The sequence below is a fragment of the Tachyglossus aculeatus genome, chromosome X1 (genome assembly GCF_015852505.1).
Source record: "Tachyglossus aculeatus isolate mTacAcu1 chromosome X1, mTacAcu1.pri, whole genome shotgun sequence".
Lineage (NCBI taxonomy): Eukaryota > Metazoa > Chordata > Mammalia > Monotremata > Tachyglossidae > Tachyglossus > Tachyglossus aculeatus.
In genome coordinates, this window is record NC_052101.1 from 63,916,605 (window position 1) to 63,940,491 (window position 23,887).

The following is a 23,887-nucleotide window of genomic DNA, read 5'->3' on the forward strand; positions in this document are numbered from 1 at the left end:
CTACCCTCTCTCTCTCTCTCATACATAGACTAAGAAATGCATAAAAGCAATGGGACTCTGGGGCACATATCATATTTCTATCAGGGTGAGATGAAAAAAGGTTTGAAGTAGGTTGTAGTTTATAATGTATATTACTTTTGTCACTTTGAAATATGCAATACTTCCTGATGGATACATTTTTATTTTCTTATACAGAACTGTCAATCCTGAACACAAATTTTACTGGAAGGTGAGGAATTTGGGTTGCTCTATTTTCACAAGTGCAATCATTTTGGTTGCACCTTTGACAAAAACTATTGTGATATTCCCATGATAGCTCAATATTTTGCAGTCAGATGCCACCAAGGGTTAGCAGGTTACAACTTGGAAGACTTCAATAACATTCTTTCAGTCTAGAGCCAGTGAATGACACCATGAGAATGAACAGAGAAAAAAAATACTTGGTAAACTATGCCTATTAAATAGAATAGCATTATTATTAAAAGAAACCCGTGGATAAGCACTGGTTAAATATATTATGCATGGTATCTTGAAAGAAAATGGCTAAGGTTCATTGAGGTGGCAGTTTCAAAAATGCTTCTTTTGATGAGTTTATGTATAATAAATTTGAGGGCAAAGTGCTATGATCATTATCCACTTACAACAAACACTTGAGTATCTCTCTAATGGTGTCTAGTAATCCAGAAATCTAATCAATGGCTAATTTAAAAAAATATTTCTCCCCCTTCAAACTTTTTACTATGCTGCTAAAATTTATAAAATTGTGTGCTTGAACTACTACTGAAGTGATTTCCAAGCAGTAAAATGGCCAAAACATAAGTATCGGAAGATAGAAAGTGGAAAAACAAATTCAGTATTTAGACCCAGGGTAATAGAGTTGGCTGTATTTGTAATGGCAGTTGTAATTGCCTTTGGGGATGGAAATCGAGTATATACTCTGGGCAAAGTGAGTAGTAGGTGCTGTGGGAAATTACAAGGAAAATGGAATGAAAGGTTCCTACCCTGAAAGTTATTCAGCATTAAAGAGAAGAAATGAAATGGATAAATTATATACAGATTTATAAATATATAGGAAACTAAAGAGTGGGGCTAATGGAATATCATGGGAAGTTGAGTACTTCAACAGATAGAAATAGTATAGGAAAACTTCCCGTGGGAAGTAAGCCCTGAGAAAAGTTTTTGGAAAGAAGTTCATTCATTCATTCCATTCATTCAATTGTATTTATTGAGCATTTACTGTGTGCAGACCACTGTACTAATTGCTTGGGAAGTACAAATTGGCAACATAATGTAGAGGGCCTTCCAGGTAAGGACGGAACTTTGGTCTGAGTATTGCCTTAGAGGTGGGAAAGGAAGGAGCTGGGAACAATAGACAGGTTTATGTGGTTGGAGTGGGGTCTTCTGGGAGAACAGTGGGAAACAATGTGGTCTAGTGGATAAAGCACAGGCCTGGGAGCTAGAGGACTTGGGTTCTAATCCCAGTTCCACCACTGGTCCTATGTGTAACCTTGGGCAAGTCACTTCACTTCTCTTTGCCTCATTTACCTCATCTATAAAATGGGAATTAAAACTGTGAGCCTCCTGTGGGACAGGGACTGTGTCCAACATGATTAACTTGTATCTAGGCCAGCAGTTACTACAGTGCCTGGCACATAGTAAGTGCTTAGCAAACACCATAAAAACCACAGTGGAAAGAAGAGGCCATCTATAAAATGGGAATTAAAACTGTGAGCCTCATGTGGGACATGGACTGTGTCCAACATGATTAACTTGTAACTAGGCCAGCAGTTACTACAGTGCCTGGCACATAGTAAGTGCTTAACAAACACCATAAAAACCATAGTGGAAAGAAGAGGCCATAAAGGTAGGCCAGCTGGTGGAGGGCTTTGAAGACAAATATAGCAAGAATAGATTTGATGCGAGAAATAAACCATTGAAAAGGAGAGTGATACATCAAACTGGAGAAAGACTAAAGAAATTGAAGTTAATCTAGAGACCAGAACTAAGGAGTTAATTAATAGTTGTCTTTAAGTATGCAAAGGGATTTTATGGGTAGGTTACTCACCAGTTTTTCTCTGGCTGTTGAGGACCAAACCAGAGGAAACAGGCTTAAATTAAGATAGTTTTTGTTTGGACATAGGGTCATAAGGTAAACATTATCTATCTTTCCCTTCTCTTTTTCCTCCCTTCTATACATTATTTTGTTTCTGTAAGACTCACTAGATTACAAACTCCTTTAGGTCAGGGGTCATTTATTCTACTTCTACTGTACTCTCACAAGTGCTAAATTGTACTTTGCATGGAGTAGTTGCTCAATAAATGCATTGATTGAAAGCTTATTGGTGATGAGGATAAGTAAGCACTAGGACAGGCTACCAGTCTTAGTCATAGAGTCTCCATTTCTGGAGATCTTAATAATAATTGTCGTGTTTGTTAATCCCTTACTATATGTCAAGCATTGGTCTAAGCGCTAGGATAGATACAACATAAAATGGGGCTCACAGCAGGAGTAGGCAGGAGACTATGTATTGAATTCATATTTGGCAGGTGAGGGAACTGAGGCACAAAGAAGTTAAGTGACTTGCCCAATGTCACAAAACAGGCAAGTGGCAGAGTGGAGAGTAGAGAAGCAGTGTGGTCTAGTGGAAAGAGCATGGACCTGGGAGTCAGAGGACTTGGGTTCTAATCCCACCTCTGCTAATTGCTTGCTGTGTGACCTTGGGTAAATTGCTTAATTTCTCTGTACCCCAGTTTCCTAAACTATAAAATGGGGATTAAATACCTCTTCTCCCTCCTCTTCGACTGTGAGCCCCATGTGGGACAGGGACTGTGTTGGACCTCATCAACTCAGCACTTAGAACAGTGTTTGACAAATAGTAAGCACTTAACAAATACCATAAAAAATAAAAATAAAAACAAATCCAGGGCCTCTGACTCCCAGGCCTGTGCTCATTCCACTAGGCCATGCTGCATCCCCTTTAAGAAAATGTGTTTAGTCATTCACATCTGTGGATACAGGAAGGTAGGTCAAATTATGACCCAAGGTCAGTTTTGAAAAATGTAGCCTGAGATCCTGAATGGATAAATAAGTGATCACCATAACAAAAGTTCCTTTTCCTACATTAGTAAATGAAAGAGATAGAGAAATGATAGTCTGGGTCCCACTGACTCCAATGAAAAGAATTTCAGTTAAGAAATTTAACTCAGATTGTTCTGTTCAAAACCACATTCTCCTTGGTTTTCTTTGTATGCTTAAGTTTCAGATATGAATGACTATGTATTTAATTAACTGAACATGTCAGTGATTCATTCATTAAATTTAGGGGGAGCATTTAACACCTCAGAAGGGAAAAACACTATATCTTTTCCAGAGGTAAAGGTTTTGAAAGATTGAATTCATTTTAACTCTTCATAATGTTAGTCTTCTATCAATCTAGTATAAAATGGGTACTGAAGTGGGTAATTTAATTCACTTTCATTTTCATTCTTTAATGATGAACATACATAAACTATTTGTACTTATAATTGGTTCTGTCACTTGTGAGTTATGACCACATCCCTAACTCATGAAAATAGAGTTATATATATTGCCCAACATCACTTACACATGTGTTCAATATCACACCAGAGTTGTCTATATTGCCGGTAATTTGTCATCTTTCAGAGGGAAAAATAAATCAAAAACACAGTGCCAAATAATTTTTGTTTGTAGAATAAAATAACAGAGCTGAATATGGTAGAGTATATTATCTAGAATGCCAAAATGTTGATACTCTCATCTCACATGAGAATATCAGTCTTATCAGTATCAAAAGTACTCATTCATTCATATTTATTGAACACTTGCTGTGTGCCGAGCACTGTCCTAAGCATTTGGGATAGTACACTATAACAATAAATGGACATATTCCCTGCCAACAGTGAGCTTACAGCTTCCAGTTCCGTAGACTAAGCTCCTTGTGGGCAGAGAATGTGTTGGACAATTCTGTTATATTCGACTCTCCCAAACTCATAGCACAGTGCTCTGCACCCAGAAAGCATTCAATAAATGCTATTGATTGATTTGATTGATTGAATCATTTGTTGATTCTTAAAATGAGAACACTATTATTATCCCTCCTGTGTTTGCTCGAACTCCTAAATGTCCCTCCAGTTGACATCACCACCACCTTCCATGTTCTGGAAGCCCTCAACCGTGGTGTCATCTTTGACTCCTGTCTTTTTCGTGTAGAAGCAGCATGGCTTAGTGGAAAGAGCACGGGCTTGGGAGTCAGAGGTCATGGGTTCTAATCCCAGCTCTGCCACTTGTCAGCTGTGTGACTTTGGGCAAGTCACTTCTCTGTGCCACAGTTACCTTATCTGTAAAATGGGGATTAAGACTGTGAACCCCACATTGGACAACCTGATCAACTCGTATCACCCCAGTGCTTAGAACAGTGCTTTGCAAATAGTAAGCACTTAACAAATACCATTATTATTATTATTTTACTTCTCACTCCCAGTCTTTTTATAAATCATGCCAGTTCATTCATTCATTCAATCATATTTATTGAGTGCTTACTGTGTGCAGAGCACTGTACTAAGCGCTTGGGAGAGTACAATATAACAATAGACAGACCCATTCCCTGCCCACAACAAGCTTTTCCTCCACAATATTTCTTGGATCTCCCCCTTTATCTACAACCTTACAGGGACTACCCTGATTCCAGCTGTTGAAAACGGTTCCTGATAACTGTCTCTCTGAATCCAATCTCTCCCACTTCAGCATGGATTATTATTGTGCAGAATGCATTACTCCATTACTCAAAAAAATGATGTTGGCTACAGATTTCTCTCCTTGCCAAATGAGATCTCCTGAGCACTCTCCATCTGCACTCTCATTCTTACATGTACTTTTGTTAAGCACCTACTATGTGCCAGGCACTGTACTAAGTGATAGGTAAATACAAGCTAATCAGGTTGGATACAATCCATGTCCCACATGGGGCTCTCCCTCTGCTCTCTCTACCTACTATACCCCTCCTCCCATGATAACCATCTAACTCTACCTCAATCTTGTCTCTCCCATCACTGACCCATTGTTCATGCCCATGCCTGGCCCTCCTTTCCCCCTCAAATCTGACAATTTACATCTTTCCCAATCTTCAAAATCCTCCTGAAGACCCAACATCTCCAGGAAGCATTCCCCAATTAACATCCACTGGTCCTCATCAGGTCAACCCAACAATCACCCTTCACACTTCTGTTTGTATCAATTTATGTACTACATGTGTTCATTTATTCCCATACTTTTGGTTTTACCAGTTGTATCTATAATTTCCCTCCTGCTTCCTTCCATATATACAATTTATGTCTATCTTCTCCATTAGACTATAAGAGCACTGAAGACAGAGACCATATCTTTTCCTTTTACTGCTCACTTCGAAATGTCAATCCAGTACTCTCCACATAGTGCTCAATAAATACTACTAACTGAAGGAATGACATCAATTATTTCTTCTCCACCTAAAAAACACTGTGCTTGCTAGAACTTGTGCATCAAATGTAAGAGTATGAATGTTCAAATGAAATGGCCAGTTCCCTAAGAAGAAGCAACATTCCCTCTGGCACTGAATTATTAAAATGCTTTTGACATTTTAAAGGACGCATAAAGACCTACTTTTAAGTCTGTGGAATGTGTGTTCTACCATAGACTTCATTGTCATGGTATCCATAATCTAAAATATATTCCTATTTTCCCTTAGACTGTGAGCCTCGTGAGGCACAGGGACTGTGTCCGACCTCATTATCTTCTTAAATCTACCCCAACCCTTACTACAGTGCTTGGCACATAGTAAGTGCTTACAAATACCACAATTTATTATTATAATTTATAATCAATCCCTTTCATGTACCACACTACTAATTTGATTCCCAGTTTTAGGAGCATTAAAATGAAAGAAAAGAGTTTGGAAAATATAAATTTTTTTCCATTTTACTACTCTGGAGTAATTTTATACTTATTTTAGAGGAATATGTAATACATGTATATATGTAATATATGCAAATATATAAAAATACAAATATATATTTTTACACAAAACACCCTTTGAATTCAAAGTTTCAAAGATGATGCTACTGATGAGTTTGTAGCTGATAAGATTAATATGTGACTGACAGTCTCTTCCACTTTACCTGTGGGTAAAGATTGCCCCTGCTGCCCTATTTCAATTGTTATCTACATTGCCTACTGCTATTTCTATTTCTCCCTATTGGTGTTTCAATTCTTCCAAAATCTGTGCAATAAGACACTTTTCACATTTCTGAGTGCTGTGCACTAAACTGATCTGTCTTTTACCACTGTCAAAGCTATCCATAGCTATGTCATATTTTTTGAGATTGTGCTTCAGTGTTGGCCCATACTCTCAATTTCCCAGGCCATATGCTTCGATCTTCTAATGCCAGCCTACTTACTGTACCTCAATCTCATCTATCTCACTGCTTGACCTCTTGCCCACATCTGGACTCTGGCCTGGAATGCCCTCCCTCTTCATATCCGACAGATCATCACCTTCCCCATCTTCAAAGCCTTAATGAAGGCGCACTTTCTCTAAGAGGCTTTCCCTGACTGCCCTCATTTCCTCTTCTCCCTCTCCTTTCTGTGTCTCCCTGATTTTCTCCCCAGCCCCACAGCACCTAAGTACATATCTGGAATTTATTAATTTATATTAATGTCTGTCTACCCCTGTAGATTGTAAGCTCATTGTGAGCTGAGAATGTATCTACCAACTCTGCTGTATTATTATATTGTATTCTACCAAGTGCTTAGTACAGTGCTCTGCACACAGTAAGTGCTCAATAAATATGATTGCTTATCTGTTCTTACAGCATTAGTCAGTGTCCTACCTAAGTAGCATAATTCATTGTCAGCATTCTATTCTGTGTTGCTGATGGAGACATGTGGTTATGGTTTGTCAGTTGTGGGCTGGTAACCTATTATTGACCTTCTTTAGTCTAATTGCAAACCAATAGAGCTTTGTGATTCTGGGAAGCAGTTCAGAGTTAGATGCATTTTTTCTTGGGTACGTGCTTCTAGAATACATTCATCCTTTGTTTCAAGAGCACTAACCCCTCCCTTTCCCACAATTTTTGCTCCTCCTCACCTCTCCATCCTAAAATCTTGCTTCTCTCCTTTCATCACTCGACCTGCTCTTTCAAGAGGTTCTTCTTCGTCCAACATTTATGGGCTATTTCCTCAGCAGAAGAATGTGGCAAGAGGGAAAAAGATATTTGGGAAGGACAAACCCTCTTTCCTCCATAATGCTTCTTAGTGTTTCCCTGCTTTGTGGATTAATGCAAAGAACCATAACACTTCTTATTTTGGGATTCTTGCTCCTTGTGTGAGGCATTTAACCACCCCCAACACACACACATCTGCTGCTAATGTCCACACTCCAAAAGTAGCTTTATCATTTCGGATACTTCCACAGGAGAATACTCCCGTAGAGAGCAAATCCATGGATCTTTTTTTCTAATTGAAAGGAAAAGGACATGTCATGTACTACAACAAACATGTTTGATAATCATTTTACCTATTTAAATAGAAAATTCAAACATGAATACTTTAATTTTGCTTCTAATGAGGCCCTCAGTAGTCTGAAGAGCAAGATATCTGTCTCTTTAAGCATTAGTGATTATTAATATCAAACTTCGTGCTGTTAATTTGTAGGCAACCCACTGACAATTTCACATTTCTACACAGACATCTGTTTGTTCAGCATTCATGTTAATCAAATTCCAAAACCAAGTTCTTACAGCTTTATTGAATCTTTTTCTACTTTATTCTATTTTAAACTATGTGCTTCTTGATAAGGGCAACTGAGATGTAGGAAGATCAGCTGTTCAATCATAGTTAAATTTTAGAGAATCCAGCAGGACAGCTAAAGTACTGCGTAACGTTTCAATATTAGTAATATGTTCCTGTGCCATCATTAAACAATTAGTTTTTTATGGTATTTGTTAAGCGCTTACTTTGTGCCAGGCACTTTACTAAGTGCTGGGCTAGATACAAGAAAATAGGGTTGGACACAGGGTTGTGACTTGCCTAAGGTCACTCAGCAAACAAGAGGTGGAGCCAAGATTAGAACCCAGGTCCTTCTGACTCCCAAGGCCATGCTCTGTCTACTAGGCAATGCTGCTTCACAATCAATCAATTAAGAGACAGTTAAATTATTAAGATCAATTAAGAGACACTTTTTAAGGAAATATTTAAATGGACTCATTGAGCCCAATTCTCTCCATGGGAACAAACCCATACTTTTCCCATGCCCAGGATGATGGGAAGAGGATAACACTTTCTTCATACCCAAAATTCCCCCATTACTACAGAGTCCTGTGTCCTATGTGGAACTAGGTCATGCAGCCCAGAAAGTGAATGTGGGCCAGGAACATGCTGTAAGAGAAAGTAAAGAAGGGAATGTAGCAGTTTCTTGAGTAGCTTTCACAAGTTAGGTTCAAGACAATTTTAGGTGATGGTAATTTTTGCTTTGATGCAGCAGTCTGCACTGAGAATCTGGAGCCACTGGACCTATCTCAGCAGTCATAAATTTATGTTGGCAATGGGAGAATTCTCCCTTCTTAGAGTCACACCTGGAGAGTTTCCAGTACTCTACCAGTCTTGACTACAGGAGGGAGAGTCAAGCAAAGGCATACCCATTCCATTCCTAGCTTGGGCAGTGGCTAGCGAGTAGAAGGCAATCTGCTATAAGTCAAAACTCACCTGTGCTGGGCAGCAGTGGCATGGGAGACAGCCAAGGGCAGAGACTCAGGTTTACTGAGCGGAAGAAGGCATTGGTAAACTGCTTCCATATTTTTACCAAGAAAACTCTATGGGTACACTACCAGAACGATTGCAGATGTAGGTGGGGCATTCTGGGAGAGATGTGTCCATGACATTGCTATGGGTCAGAGATAACTCGACAGCATAAGACAAGAAAAAATGGGAGAATTCTGGTAGGGAAGAAAGTCATGGAGATTACCCAAGAGAGTGCTGAGTTAGCTCTTTTATAGAGCCACTTTCTTTTTTTATGGTATTTATTAAGCACTTTCTATGTTCTAGACACCGTACTAAGTGCTGGGGTAGATACAGGCTAATCAAGTTGGACACAGTCCCTGTCCCAAATGGGGCTCTTCTAAATAATTTTCCAAAATCTTATTTATAGCCAAGTGATCCCTACAACCTAATTCAGGTACAAAGGGCATAAGAGCCCAGAGTTTATTTAATGGCCTGGAGTTAAAATCAATACCAACAATAGTAAAATACTAGCTATCTTGTGTAATGTGAAGGTGTTGAGATGTATCCTAATCCTCCTCGACCTCTCAGCTGCCTTCGACACTGTGGACCACCCCCTTCTCCTCAACACGCTATCCAACCTTGGCTTCACAGACTCCGTCCTCTCCTGGTTCTCCTCTTATCTCTCCAGTCGTTCATTCTCAGTCTCTTTTGCAGGTTCCTCCTCCCTCTCCCATCCCCTTACTGTGGGGGTTAACCAAGGTTCAGTGCTTGGTCCCCTTCTGTTCTCGATCTACACTCACTCCCTTGGTGACCTCATTCGCTCCCACGGCTTCAACTATCATCTCTATGCTGATGACACCCAAATCTACATCTCTGCCCCTGCTCTCTCCCCTTCCCTCCAGGCTCGCATCTCCTCCTGCCTTCAGGACATCTCCATCTGGATTCTGCCCGCCACCTAAAACACAACATGTCCAAGACTGAACTCCTTGTCTTCCCTCCCAAACCCTGCCCTCTCCCTGACTTTCCCATCTCTGTTGACGGCACTACCATCCTTCCCATCTCACAGGCCCGCAACCTTGGTGTCATCCTCGACTCCGCTCTGTCATTCACCCCTCACATCCAAGCCATCACCCAAACCTGCCGGTCTCAGCTCCGCAACATTGCCAAGATCCGCCCTTTCCTCTCCATCCAAACTGCTACCCTGCTCGTTGAAGCTCTCATCCTATCCCGTCTGGACTACTGTATCAGCATTCTCTCTGATCTCCCATCCTCGTGTCTGTCCCCACTTCAATCCATACTTCATGCTGCTGCCCGGATTGTCTTTGTCCAGAAACGCTCTGGGCATGTTACTCCCCTCCTCAAAAATCTCCAGTGGCTACCAATCAATCTGCGCAACAGGCAGAAAATCCTCACCCTCGGCTTCAAGGCTCTCCATCACCTCGCCCCCTCCTACCTCACCTCCCTTCTCTCCTTCTACAGCCCACCCCGCACCCTCCGCTCCTCTGCCGCTAATCTCCTCACCGTGCCTCGTTCTCGCCTGTCCCGCCATCGACCCCCAGCCCATGTCATCCCCCGGGCCTGGAATGCCCTCCCTCTGCCCATCCGCCAAGCTAGCTCTCTTCCTCCCTTCAAGGCCCTACTGAGAGCTCACCTCCTCCAGGAGGCCTTCCCAGACTGAGCCCCTTCCTTCCTCTCCCCCTTGTCCCCCTCTCCATCCCCCCATCTTACCTCCTGCCCTTCCCCACAGCACCTGTATATATGTATATATGTTTGTACATATCTATTACTCTATTTATTTATTTATATATTTATTTTACTTGTACATATCTATTCTATTCATTTTATTTTGTTAGTATGTTTGGTTTTGTTCTCTGTCTCCCCCTTTTAGACTGTGAGCCCACTGTTGGGTAGGGACTGTATATGTTGCCAACCTGTACTTCCCAAGCGCTTAGTACAGTGCTCTTCACACTAAGTGCTCAATAAATATGATTGATTGATTGATTGCAAAGCACTGTTCTAAGCACTGGGGAGGTTACAAGGTGATCGGTTGTCCTACGGGGGGCTCACAGTCTTAATCCCCATTTTACAGATGAGGTAACTGAGGCATAGAGAAGTGAAGTGACTTGCCCAAAGTCACACAGCTGAAAATTGGCAAAGCTGGAATTTGAACCCATGACCCCCGACTCCAAAATCTGTGCTCTTTTCCACTGAGTCATGAAAACATTTTAGAAACAAGGATGGCAACTTTCCAATGAAGATGTACATTTCCTCCTTATCTTTTCCGTAATGGAGTTCCATATTTGTTTTAATGCACTATCCGTGCTTCCATTTCCACCATTTCATACAATAGATAGTCTTTTGGGTTTAATGGAACTATTACATATCGATTTCATTTGATGTTTGATGGATAGGACTATAGTTAGACACCCATTGTGGTTCATAGTTAAAAAGCCATTGTGGCTTTTGAGAAAAATCAATCACATGAAATGGATTTTCAGCACACACCTAAGGCTTAGATACCATTGGACTGTTGTAATTAATTCAGTCCAGTGTTCAGAATAATAGATCGGAAATAACGCACTTATGCAACCCAAATTCAATCACTTGTGGGGGATAGGGAGGAAAAGAAGACAGGAATCATAAACTTTGATATCTAAATTCCGTGGTGTATATAAAAAGACCAGCATATCTCCCCTGTCCTCACTCAGGAGTTGTCACAGGTAGGGTGAAAGTTTTCTCTAGTGCAAGGGTGCAAATCTAGCCTGAGTTAATAAGTAAAAATCTTTAAAGTAAAGAACTAACCTGTGAGATGGTAATGGGTGAGTAGTGGGAATGGAAACTTCCCACTGAAACTTTAAATGATGGAAAGGGGAATGACCCAGTAGAAGAGAAAGGTCCAGGCTCTTCCAGACCTAGAACTGTAGTAAAAGACTGAGGGAGAATAAGAATGACTACACTTAAAGAATGGCAAGAAAGTTCGTTTGCCTGGAATGGAAAGAATGGGACAGGTTTTAGTGAGAATGTCTGTCTTCCTTTCTAGACTGTAAGCTCCTTGTGGGCAAGGAGCATGTCTGTTGCATTGCATTCTCCTAAGTGCTTAATACTAGTCTCTGCAAAGAGTAATGCTTAATAAATACCATTGCTTTATTGGTTGGAGGGTGTTTAAAGGATTTAGGAGGAATCAAAAGGTGACTAGGCTAGGAATTATACTAACCCTGCATTTTTAGACAGGACTAGGCCAGTTCAATGAATGTGTTTAACTGAGGCCATTTGAAATAAAAAGGCATTGGAGATGGCATTTATTAAGCACTTACTATGTTCAAAGCACAATGCTAAGTGCTGGGGTAGATTGTGTCTGATCATTAGATCAGACACAATTCCTGCCCAACACAGGGCTCCCTGTCGAAGAGGTAGGGCAAACATGTATTTTACCTCCCTTTTACAGATGAGGAAACTAAGGCACAGAGAAGTTAAGTGACTTGCCCAAGTTCTCACAGCTAGCAAGTGGCAGAGCTGGGATTAGAACCCAGGTCTCCTGGTTCCCAATTCTGTGCTTTTTCCATTAGGCCATGCTGCCATTCCTATTCATTTCATCTGCTGCTGAGAGACCTTGGGCAAGTCACTTAACTTCTTTGAGCCTCAGTTTCCTCATCTGTAAAATGGGGAGTCAATACCCGTTCACCCTCTCACTTGCATTGCGAGCTCCTCTGGGGACCTTTGGAACCTTGAATACAAAAGGTGTTTTTCCAGAGAGTTCTTATCCATTTGGCTAGGTATTGGGTTTTCATAATCTGGTCTATTAAATCTTTTGAATTGTGGTGACATTGAGAGATTCCAAAACTGTCTAGTCATATGCTCTTCATTTCCAACCCTGATCTTATCCCAGTTCTAGCGTTCATAAAAAAACCCCAAAAAACAAAAACCCAGTAGCACTGAAGGCACATTGAAGCATGTGAAGCATGGGCTCTGAGCCCTCTGTCTTGTGCATTACCCTTCTCCAGACTTGATAATGGAAGCAGTGTCATGGCCTAATGGATAGAGCATGGACCTGGGAGCCAGTGGGACCTGGGTTCCAATCCTGCTCCGCCACTTTTCTGCTGTGCGACCTTGGGTGAGTCACTTCACTACTCTTTGCCTCAGTTACCTCACTCGTAAAATGGGGATTAAGACTGTGAGCCCTATGTAGGAAAGGGACTATGTCCAACCTGATTAACTTATATCTACCCTAGGTTTACCTCCACATTAAAGAGAAACTCCTGACCATCAGCTTTAAAATACACAATCTTCTTGCCCTCTCCTACCTCACCTCACTACTCTCCTACTACAACCCAGTCCACACACTTCACTCTTCTAAAGCCAACCTATTCAATGTTGTCTGTCACCATCAACCTTTTATTCACATCCTGCCTCTAGCCTGGAATGCCCTCCCTCTTCATATCTGACAGACAGTTACCCTCCACCCCTTCAAAGCCTTATTGAATGCACATCTACTCCTAAGCCCTCTGTTCCTTTTCTTCCACTCCCTTCTGCATCACCGTGACTTGCTCCTTTATTCACCCCACCTTTCAGCCCCACAGCACTTACATACATATCCATAATTTATTTATGTATTTAACATGTCTCCCCCTCTAGACTCTAAGCTCATTATGGGCAGGGAATGTGTCTGTTATAACATTATATTGTACTTTCCCAGGAGCTAAGGAAAGTGCTCTGCACAGAATTGAGTGCTAAGCACTCAATAAATTCTACTGATTAATTGTCAGTAGATAATGGGCCTGGAAGTTAGAAGGACCTGAGTTCTAATTCCTACTCCACAGCTTGTCTGCTGTGTGACCTTGGGCAAGTCACATCACTTCTCTGTTCCTCAGTTACCACATCTGTAAAATGGGGATTAAGACTGTGAGCTTTATGTGAGACAGGGACTGTGTCCAATCTGATTAACTTGTATCTACCCTAGTGTAGAGTATAGTGCCTGGCACATAGTAAGTGCTAAACAAATACTATTAAAAAATAGGCTTTGTCCATGCCCTAGATTTCCCATTGTAATTTAAAGAGTGCTTAGGTACTCTTGACATTACTTTTATTAGGCATGTCATGCCACTATCATTTCATATGTAAGACCACTCTCAGTTACATTTAGCATATGTTAACTCTTTAATTGGAGTCCCAGGAATGTAGCCAGGGGTTCAGTGGGCATAGAAACCATTCTCTATGTACCAGTTGGTGATTCATCTTAATCAGGTTGAGACATATTGGCAGTGTTTGGTGGAAAAAAACTTCCCTTCCTACTTCCAAATGTCCTATAGGAATCAATAGAGGATTTAAGATGGATAGCTTAGGAACTGCACTAACCTGGCAACTCCTACAGACATCTGAAGACACCTGATTGCTTTCTGCAGCCAAGAATCTATTGGAAGTCTTTGTTGGAATCGTTACTTCATCCACGAATGTCTTTTCTCTCTATATGAAGATAGTGTAGTTAGAAGACTTGCGAGAGGAAGGTTTACTCATTAGTATAGTGCTTGGCACATAGTAAGCACTCAATAAATACCATTGAATGATAACCTATAAAATTTAGTAGGTCAGAATAGGTCATGATAAAGATTATTTTATCTTCAGTTTAAGAGTTTCTGGGAGAGTTAGATCAAAGAACGCATTCAGAGTATCCATTCTATTTCTATGGAAATGGCCTTTAATGTGGAATCTGGGCTAATCTAACTTGAACACAGCCTACTATAGCTGATTCTCACATTCCTTTTCTAATTGGAGGCCAGAGAAACTGTCTGGGTGATGAATGGAAAGAGCATGGGCAGGGAAATCAGATAACCTCGGTTCTAATCCCAGCTCAGCCCTGAGGCTACTGTGTGACCTTGGACAAGTCACTTTAACTTCTCTCTTCCCCAGTTCCCTTCTCTTCGAAATGGGGATTCAATACCCATTCTCCCTCCTATTTAGATTGTAAGCCCCATGTGGGATCTTATTATCTTGTATCTATCCCAGCTGTTAATACAGTAGTGGCACATAGTAAGCACTTGACAAATGCCACAATTATTATTATGAATGACATCTTCTGAATATTTTCTATTTGAATGCAATCTTGCTTTCTTATATGATTTTCAATAGTTTAATAGGTCACACACCGGAATATTTTTTACCCAGTTTATAGCTCTTTAAACCATCTCTTTATGTCTCTATAAACTCTAGGTACTTTTCCTAAAATATTTCAGGCTTCTGCTGAATATTTTTTGGGAAAGTATCTAGAGTTTTCAGTTTGACGCTTACTGATTTATTTTCCATCGGCATCCCCCAAAATAGCTTTCTTCTTTGTGAGGCAAGAATAATTTTATATGATTAATAAGTGTTTTCTTGTTTTTCTAACTGCTTTCTCCAAGAGGTTATTTGAGTCAACAAATAGAATTCAATAGGTTAAAAATAGCCTGGAGTAGAGTTCACTTTATAAGAGCCTATGGCTTTTACCACAGCTTTTTGACTACGAATTTGTGTCTGTCCCTGGGTACCAAGAAGAAGAAAGGAAACTTCTAAGCAATTTGGAAACAATGTTGGCTGGGTAGGGTAAGAGGGAAATAGGTGTTAATTTTTGCCAGGCCTTACTGGGACTCAGCCCTGGTACTTGGAGGTAGAGTCCTCGGACCACTATCCCTTGAGCCAATAGGATTAGTCCCGGAGGTATACATTTCTGAGCTCCTTTCAGCCTTCAAAGCTAATCTTCCATCAATGGTATTTATTGAGTACTGACTGTGTGCAGAGCACCATACTTGGACAGTACAACAGACTTAGTAGACATGTTCCCTGCCCACAAGGAGCTTACTTCTTCCCCACACTCCTCTCATTCACTTTAAAGCCTCCAAAGATACCCACCTGGATGCTGCCCCTCCTGAAACCCCAAGATTTCCTATTTTCTTCTGGTGTATTTCCTATTTTCCTATGATGTATTTTAGCTACTTCTTTCTGTGCAGTCTGGATGATTTCTGGAATTTCTGAGACACGTTTAAACTCAAGTTCCATGTTGTTATCTTTACATGTGTAAAAAGAAATGTCATTCCCTTCAGTGAAGAAGTTTAGCATCATTCACATTTTCATAATCTGGAATTCTCTGAACTCCTGAACACATACTGGGATTTATGTAGATTCCTTCCATTTTCATGAATGGATTAATCGACACTTTTGTTGCTGGTGTTGAAAGGTTTACCCGTTTTTCTGCATAGGAAAGTACAATGCAAATTGACAAATAAAGGACAAGGATGGAGATAAATTCTGATCAAATTAAAATGCTCTGTATAAAGCTGTCATCAGCATTACCTAAATGTATTGTAAGCTAGCCATCTTCTTCTTATCACACATTCCACCCTATTCTAAGAAGTGATATCAAATTTAAGATACAGAGGGGAGAATTTACTGGAGAACCTATGTAAAATCATGTTTAAAATATCTTAAAATGTCAAAATATATTTAGCAACAAAAGTGAATGAGATGTTCAGGTGAGAGATGGAAAATGAGATAACAGTGTACTGCATATTGTATTCTGTGTTGTTAAAAAGGTAATTTGGCTTGGTTTTCTGGACTGTTTTTGAAATATTCCTGAATGTGTTAAAATCAGAGAAATTGCTGGAGTCTAAGTGGTGAGACCCTTGTCTCTATTCGTTTCTTTCTGGGTTTATGGCTACGTTTAATGTGGTCAGTTTGTGGGGAAGGAGATAAATGGAACCATCCTTTGTTGCTGATATTTCTTTGAATTTCTAACTCTGTAGCCTTTTAGATCTTTGTCATCTTTGTGATATGAATTTAGGCTTAGGTAATTTTGTTACCCTCCCAAAATCTATGGATATTAATTGATTGATGGTATTTAAGTGCTTACTTGGTGCCAAGCACCATTCTAAGCCCTGGGGTAGATACAGTTACTCAGGTTGGACACAGTCCCTGTCCCACATGAGGCTTACATTCTAGATAGGAGGGAGTAGGGCTGAATCCCCATTTTACAGTTGAGGTAACAGGCACAGAGAAGGGAAATGACTTACCCAAGGTCACAGCAGACACATGGCAGAGCTGAAATTAGAACCCAGGTCCTCTGACCCCCAGCCCCATGCTAAGCCATGCTACTTCTATATGCATATTTTCATCAACTAGATGACTTCATGAATATTTTTAGCAAGTGACCATGTCTCTGATAGAGAATGTAAAAAGGCTACACATAATTGTATATCTGTTCTGAATTATTTTACCTATTGTATATCTGGTAATATATATCACTTGTCTCTCCCTGTGGAATTTACACACCTGTAGGACAGGGCTCAGGTCATTTACTTTGGTTCCCAAATCCCCAATGCAATGCTCTGTACCCAGTAGGAACTTAATAAATGTTGCTGCTGTGATGAGATACTTGTAACTATGATAGAGAATTCTCTAACCTTCACAGAGAGACCAGAAGTAAAGAAGGAACCTTAAACTACTAGGTATAAAGTGGAGAAGCAGCCTGAACATATTAGCAAGGGATACCCAGGCTAGAAAACTCTCTTGTATTGTCCTCACTCAAAGTCTAGGGAATTCTTTGTATGCTTCTGTTACCAGCTCCTTTACTGGTTCACTGTTTAGGTAATACATTAGGCTTTTGGGGCTGGTTTCACCTTCCTAGGCAATCAGCTTTCCAGGATCAAATCCTATATTTAGTGCTAAGCCAATGCTCTATGACAGCAAAATGATTATGTTGGAAGCAAAGGGACTAGTCCTACCCAGAGTACCAGTATTCCCTCCTCAGCACCCAGGACCATTATATCAGCATGCCCACCTCCCCATCCAGGAGTTACTCAGGCCCTTAGTAACACCTACTAAAAAGCCCGTACAGATCAAAGTCCAAGAATTTAAAAGTAATGCCTGTGAGGGAAAGGGAGAGGGTCTGTCATACCAGTGGCACATTGTGGGGTACCTATGGGCACTGAGGATGATAGCCACCTGATGCCCACACCTGAGTCCCCCTGAACTTGGGAAAATAATTTAGATCCACATAGCATCCCCTCTATTTGGATGGTGGAAAGCCACTGATGATATGGAGACAGGGGCTAGGAAGCAGATGACAACAGCCCAAGATCAGGAGGTCAAATTGAGCAGGGGACCATTGATACATATCTTGGATGGCCTTTATTTTTGAAGATGACAGTGCTGACTGCAAGATGCTAACCATGTACACCAACCTGGGACATGTCTAGGTCCAGGAACCCAAAATGAAAGTTTGAGCGAAGTATGTCATACTAGAGGGACACTAGAGGCGCTGATGCCCTCACCTGTGTCCCCCTGCACCATTTGTGCAACGTTTAGGACCACGTAGGATTCCCCTCTCTTTAGATAGTGGAATGCCACTGACAATATGGAGGGGAGGGCAACAGACCAGGATTGTGGGGTCAAAGTGGACAGGGGACCATAAATACCTATCTGGCCTTTGTTTTTGTAGATGATGCTACTGATGGTGAGATTTTAATCATGTGTTCAGGAGGGGCTGAAAAAACATGCGTGACCAACAATCCGTTCCACATTGTGAGCACGTAAAGAAAGTACCTTGCTGCCATGTTGTGTTTGCCACATGCAGAGCCTGTCGTTTTCAAAAATGCCTCCTGGCATCCCGATCTTCCCACAGCCTCTGCTGAAGGAGAGCAATCCCTCTCCTGATTGCTGCTTGCTAGGCTGGTATGTCTGCCACAGATGTCTCCCAGGAGTCCAAAGCTATGACACATTGAGATTGTGTTTCACAGTAATAGAAGTGTCTGTACTTCCCTTCCTTTTGCACATACCCCTACCTTTTTAGTTAATCATGAAGCAGCTTTTGGATAATCCTTCTATCCCCTACTTTTCTCATGTGTCCCACCCAGTGGTGCTATGCTGCGGTGAGCACAGCCCCAGTATAGGTGAGCCAATTGCATTCCAGGACTTCACTTTAGGTAATCTTGCCTGATGATGAGTATTGTTCACTAGAGACCCTGCTGAAACTGCTTGAGAAGCCAGTTTCTCCTTCTGTGGTAAGCCGAGGACTCGCAGCCATAACTGGGCTGAACACCACTATAAATCTGCTAACCTTCATTTTGGAATGACATCAGATGCCCTATGGTCAAAGCTCTACATCCCATAATCCATGCTGGCCTTAATTCTGTTTTCCACTTCTTTATCTGCATATTGTTGTTTAGCAGTTCCTGGGTGATTATCTCAAAAGGATCCATGAATGCTTGTAGCCTGTTGAGTAGAAACAGCTTCCTAGTGTATCAGATGTGTATTTTGATACCAGCTTTCACGTTCCTCATCACTTCCTCCAGAATGTTGACAGAATAGCCTGATCACAACTGGATGTACCACACAGTTCTGCCTCACTCTGTTATTGATGGGAAAAGGGTCAGACAGGATTCTTTTAACTTTGATGTGAACAACCACACTTCCTGGAATAGCCTAAGGATCTTGGAGAGCTTTGCTTTGCAGTCAAATGTGTTTATCAAAGCCCAGGTCTGATGTCTTATGATTTTATGATATCATCAAAAATGTTTAAAGGTCAAAAGAAGGAAGCTGAATTGCAGTGCACAGCAAGCATAGTGAGGTGATTTCTTCAGTAGGCTGGCCAAAAGGATTCTAGCTAGAATCTAGCAGCAAAGGAGAGTTGATGGATACTTCAGCTATTTTCACATTCAGCTCTTGCAACGTTTACTTGAAGATAATGATTCTGGTGGTATCATTAATGCCCTATGGCATTTTTTCAGTATTACCCAAATTGACTAATAAACTACATGGGCATCTAAGTATTAGGTTTCCTTCTTTTCTGGAGATTTCTGCAAGGATTCCGTCATATCCAGGGGCCTTTGCCTGTGGTGGTGTGTTTCTTCAAACCTGGAGGAAAGGCTATGTCTTTTCATTTTGCTGGATCATCTATGCTTTGAAGGACCTTAGTCTTGAAGCTAGATGGTGTGTTCAGGAGATTACCGCTATCTAGACAAGATTCCCTCTTTGTGCTGAGAGTGGCTCCTTCAGTTCTCTTCAGTTTTCCTTTGGTAGGAGGAAGAGGGCTATAGAGCTTCTTGAGTGATGAACAGGATCCTTAGTTGGTGGGGCCAATGTATCCCTGGGTTGCTTCAGTGTTGGCAGCTGCCATCCACTACTGATATTGCATATCTCACGTGGTATCAGCATGTGGGAAGATGTAGGTTTTTGAAACTCTTACTTCTGTTTGGGCCATGAGGAGATGTGAGGTGCTCATGATGTATCTATTGCTTTGATGCAGAATGGCTTTGATCCCCAAGTCATTTGCATCACACCGGTCTTACTCTAAGCATCCTGGGCTTCATGGTATATTGAACCAAGGGTACTTAATATCATGATGGTTATGACATCCAAATATTTGATCTTCAAATTTAACATTGGAAAAATACTCTGAAATGAAGAAGGGCCTTGGCCCTCTCTTTGAACCAGTAGCTGTTTAAACTGTCCAACCAGTTTTGCTAGCTTACTCCTAATGATCAGGCCTTTTTGGAATTCAGTCCTGGGAAAAACTTCAATGATAGATTAATAAAAACACTCAACAAACTAGAGAATTGTTGAAACGCAATTTGCTTGACCTTCTACTAGTAAGCTTATTTGGTTTTCTCTACATTTTATGAGCTTGCAGATAGGTCTCAATAGGAGAGCAGCCCCACATTCTTCTGGTACCCTGAAGTCATCTAAATTGAAAAATGCGATTATCCCAAGAACTTTCCAGTGATGCAGCAGAAGGACATAGCTATAGATTTTTTCAGGAGTGTGAAATAATGCACCACACTTGCTCATTATTCATACAGACAGCACATTAATAAAAGGGAACCCTGAAATCTCTTCTTATCTAGGCTGGAGCACAGCTAGAGGGATGAGGAGCTGACTCCTTAGATTTAATATAACATTTTCTCCCCTTTCAGAATAAATAAGAATTGATTGAAAGTACTCTGGTTCAGTAAAAGAAGAAATGTCTACCAGTTTGATATTAACAGAATGGTGGCTTGGTTGTTGCAGACACTGTTAGGTAGATTTGGATGTATAATTCAGTATTATATGTAACAAAACATTTGTTAAATTAATTTGTTAAATTCTCATATACCAAATGAGATTTGATGGAAGCAAAATATCAGTACATGTCGTAGCATATATTATACAGACGCTATAGCCCAGGAAAATATTCTGTAATACCTGCTGAAAGAGTAACATGTAATCACATCACTTGGTTATTTCAGAAGTTAAATGCAAACTGAATAAGGAAATAGTTGCTTCAGTGAGACACAAGCACACAGGGTAGTTTTGGATTGAGAAATGCTGTAGCCAGAGCTAATGTTAAGCTTGATTTTTATACATCATAAAAATCATTTAATTTTTATCATCATTTATTAACTCCATTTGAGAAGCCACAGCCCCTCTGTTTCATTACAAAATACAAGTAGGAAGCAATATGTTTAAAGGGCTTGCTAATATCCACCTCTCTCCCATGCTGAGAAGTTTCTTATGTAATGGATGAAGGTTTAGGATAACCATGTGAAACGCATTCCTGTGGGTGAGCTGCAGTTGTACATTTGTACATGGTGGGTTACAACTTTAAAAAAGCTGCAAGTTACCAATGAATTATTTGTAAACATAAGCAATCTAATATAAAATTATGAATCAAATCAAGAAGATATTAAATTGGTTACTAGTTCGAACTACCCTTATTGCATTTCTTACATAATCCGTGTTAGTGGGAAGGGATTTCTTGGGGTTGGGGACAGTGGTCCAAAATCAGGAGAGGGGAAAAGGTAGGAAAGAGAAAGGAAAAGAAACTCAGAATGTAGACAAAGGGAAAACAGAGACAGAGAGTGCAGCAAGACAGACAGTTTGAAGACAAGACTGAAAGATGAAGATGAAAGAGGTTAAAGATGAAGGCAAAGAACAATGATGAAGAACAGAGAAATACCTCACACATGGACCCTTTCTTATATGCATATTCATCTCCCACAACACATACTTGAGAATAATAGTGGTATCTGTTAAGTGCTTATTCTGCACCAAGCACTGTACCAAATAAGAACTGGGGTAGACAGAAATAACTGCATCTCACAGCCTAAGTAGGAAGGAAAACAAGTACAGACTGCCCATTTTACAGATAAGGAAGCTGAGGCCCAGAGAATTTAAGGTCCCACACATGGCAGATAAGGGGCAGAGCTTGGATTAAAACCCATCTCCTCTGACTCCCAGGCCTGTGATCTTTCCAAAGGTTATGCTGCTTCTCCTTGAATAACAGCAGAAGCAGTAGCAAGAGAGACACAATTGCCTCTGCAGGTAGGCCAGCTTTTGTTCCTGGCTCAAGATTGAAGAGACTGCAACTGATGCTATTCTCCCAGATATCTGGTGTGGTATAACTGTGTGTAGAGTGACCCCAGAGTTCTGGAACTCTAGCATGCAGCAATAGCAGCAGTCATTTCATGTTATACCAGAAGGAAGGAACCTGGCTGCCAGAATAGGTGGGAACTAGAGGTGCCTCTGTGGGGTGTTTTTTTTCCTCCTGTTTCTCTGCTACTGCCAGCTATCCTACAGGCCAGACATAACCTCATAGCAGCCTCATATGCCCTATGGTCTGCAAACTTGACTATCTGACCTAAGAGCTGAAAAGAGAATGAAACAATATGTTTGAGCAATAGGAACTTTTTTTAAAAAAACTTCTGCTTTGGGAAGGGGTGTTTCAGCAAACACCTGTTACAATGTTAGGCTTGGCTCCATAGGCTCCGTGGCCAAGGCAAAGTAATTCACTTCCTACCTGTTATGGTTTGAGAGTTAGTGAATTATTTGCTTTTTGGGTCTCTGGAAAAGAATGACAAAATTTTCAGTATGCCCAGTTTCCATGTAGCCTGAAATAAGCCATGATTTCAATACAACATTCCAACCATCCCATTCTGTTTCCTTTCAGTATAAATGGCTTCAGGAAACATTCTGTAAATCTCCCAGTGATACAGTGAGTAGAATTTTCAGATTACAATCTGCCAGGGTATATATTTAAACCCTATTTCTCCCCCAAAATATTCCATTAATGGCTTAGAGCATCATTAAGGAAACTGAGTGATCTAAACTTGTAGCAGAGTTTCTTACTAGCATTAACACCTGTATTGGAATATTTGTAGAGGAAAAGGTCTGCATCCTTTTGGAGAATGCAAAGCATGAAGAAGAGTCTGTCATCAAAAACATAACAGTTTTTGAAGGGGATATGCATGCCCTCTACACTCTAGGCTCCTTGTGGGCAGATAATTTGTCTACCAACTCTCCTAAGTGCTTAGTACCATGCACTGCATGCAATAAGTTCTCTGTAGATACCACTGATTGATGACTGTCAATATAGTTCACTCAGGTATTTTATGTTCTTAACAGCACTTCATTTTCTAATATTAATCCAGGGCTAAATCTTCCCCTTTGATAGATTTACAAATAGGGCAGAGGATTAATTTGAGTTGAAAAGGAAATTTGCGTATTATTTGAGCATGGATGGCCTTATATGGACAATTTCTACTCAGCACCAACCAGAAAGAAACCTTCACTGACAAAGCAGATGCATTTTAACAATCATTCTGTTAATCAAGTTAAAACCTGTTCAGAAAGTATAACTTTTGTGTTTCAAGCTAAAAGAGATTCATACCTTTCTGCATTGGCAGCCCTAAAGACATAATAAATTAATTATCTTTATAGGTTTCATTGTTTGGGGAATATAGATGACAAATGACTGGATGAAAATAGATTAGAACAACAGTCCTGTAAACATTTAAAATTCAAAAGAAAAAAATAAATGTTTTGCTTTTTTGGGCCCTTTTTATTCACCTGAAGATCTTAAAATGATTTCAGAACTGTAATAGAACTGGTCCTACCCTTAGAAAATTGGAAATTATGCTAGCAGGACAAGGCTTGAGAGCCTCTGTTAACCAAAGACCTGTAAATGGAGTTTGGCTCAAGTTGGGAAAGGAGAATAGGACAAGTAACTGGTAGGTATTTTGAAGACATATGAATATACAGAGAAAAATATATCCTTCTCAACTGGAAAGCAGAGGTACCATCCAAAGATGCATCTGTATTCTGACCCCCAACAAA

General features: G+C 40.5%; 1 protein-coding gene and 1 non-coding gene across 3 annotated transcripts in view; one reads left to right on the forward strand and one right to left on the reverse strand.

The window, feature by feature from the left end:
- TAFA1 (TAFA chemokine like family member 1) overlaps positions 1-23,887 on the reverse strand; it is a 560,993-nt gene that overhangs the window by 87,300 nt on the left and 449,806 nt on the right. The gene's annotated exons all lie outside the window — the stretch shown is intronic.
- Positions 8,611-8,748, forward strand: LOC119920597. Its single transcript, XR_005448328.1, has one exon. It is a non-coding gene; the product is annotated as a small nucleolar RNA SNORA7 (small nucleolar RNA).